The sequence below is a fragment of the Octopus bimaculoides genome, chromosome 4, assembly GCF_001194135.2.
Source record: "Octopus bimaculoides isolate UCB-OBI-ISO-001 chromosome 4, ASM119413v2, whole genome shotgun sequence".
In the NCBI taxonomy this organism is placed as follows: Eukaryota; Metazoa; Mollusca; class Cephalopoda; order Octopoda; family Octopodidae; genus Octopus; species Octopus bimaculoides.
Window position 1 is genome coordinate 143,286,044 of NC_068984.1, and position 1,872 is coordinate 143,287,915.

The 1,872-nt window shown below is 30.4% G+C and overlaps 1 long non-coding RNA gene across 1 annotated transcript in view; it reads left to right on the forward strand.

Annotated features, from left to right (window-relative positions):
* Window positions 1-1,872, forward strand: part of LOC128247644 (uncharacterized) — a 40,424-nt gene that overhangs the window by 37,202 nt on the left and 1,350 nt on the right. The window lies entirely within an intron of this gene.

Consider the following 1,872-nt stretch of genomic DNA (forward strand, 5'->3'; position numbering starts at 1 on the left):
ATATATACATATATATGTGTGTGTGTATATATATATATATATATAGATATATATATATACATATATATGTTGTGTGTGTATAACGTCATGTACCCCGATATGTATCTATATGTACATGTAGATGAAGGCATGTACACACATGTACATATACTCATATATTGTGTATATATATATACATATATATATACGTGTATATATATATATGTGTGTGTGTGTATAAATGTATGTATGTGTGTAAAATAGATAGAAAGATAGTTATACAAAGTACTCCTCGTTAGCGTGATTACCGAACACGAATGTAAACGTACAAAACATGCACATATCAAAGCTAAAACACAAATGCACCCAAACGAATGCATGCAGAATAACTTGCATTTTCTCAATAAATAATCACAAACGCCTGCATTTAGTGGAGCGTGCACATGTATATTCCGTGTGAGTGTGTGTGTGAATCTTTCTATCTCTATCTATTTATCTATCTATCTATTTTTCTCTCTCCCTCACTCAACTATACGTATAGACGCATCCTAATAAATCTACAGAGACGCAAACAAGCATTAGTCGAACTCGAACAGATGATAAGCCACACTATCATCGAGCGAGTGTCTCTCAGTCGTTTCCCTAGTCAGCTATTCCTCGCGCCACATACACTCGTCCGCTGTGGTGGATGGAGTCACGCCGCCATTGCAACGTCATATTCGTGGTAAAAGTTTAGTTTTCTGAAAACACGATTTAATACAAACTCGTATATCACTTCAGATATATTCCTGCATATCTACCTATCTATCTATCTATCTATCTATCTATCTATCTATCTATTTATCTCTGTACATTCATGTACAAAAACACACGCGCACGTAAGCACACACAAAAATACACACACACACGCAAAGGTAAATACATACGTACGCTAAACTATCACTTTCTCTTTCATTTTCGTTCTCTCTATATATCTCTGTTTGTACTTTTGCCTCTGTGTGTACGCAGGCATATATATATATTTATTTATTATATACATATATGTATGGATGCGTGTGTGTTTGTATGTATACATATATATGTATATGTGTATATATATGTATATATATATGTATATATATATATGTGCATATATCTGTGTATATATATATTTATATATACATATTATGACAACTTACTGATTGTCCTATATATATATATATATATATATATATATATATATATGCATGTGTATTACAGAGGTGGATAACAATATCGCAATAGATAAATATATACACCTGCCTAACTACCTATATATATATATATATATATATATATATAGTATACACATATGTATAATATATATATGTATAGATGGATGTATACATACGTATTTATGTATCTCTCCCCTTCTTCCTCTCTCTCTCTCTCTCTCTCTCTCTATCTATCTATCTATATTTATATGTATATATGTATCTATCTATCTATCTATATATATATATATATGTATATATATATATATACATATATGGGTGTGTAACCGCATATGCATATATCCATGGATATGTGTGTGTGTCAGTGTGCAGATACATTTGCACATGCATGCATAAATACATACATGCTTATTTATAAAAGCACATGAGTGTTTGTGGGTGTACATTGAAATATAAAGATAGACAGAACGGTAGCTGTATATACATAAAAGCAATGTTGTCTTTTACAGTCAGTTATGGTACGAATTGATATCTATTACTGCCGATCACTAAAATCGATCGAAATAGTTCCACTCTTATATACATACAGACACACACACACACACATATATATAGATAGATATCTCTGAGTGGAATTATATATATAAATAGGTTAGATGCAGGGAAAATATATATATATATATATATATATATATATATA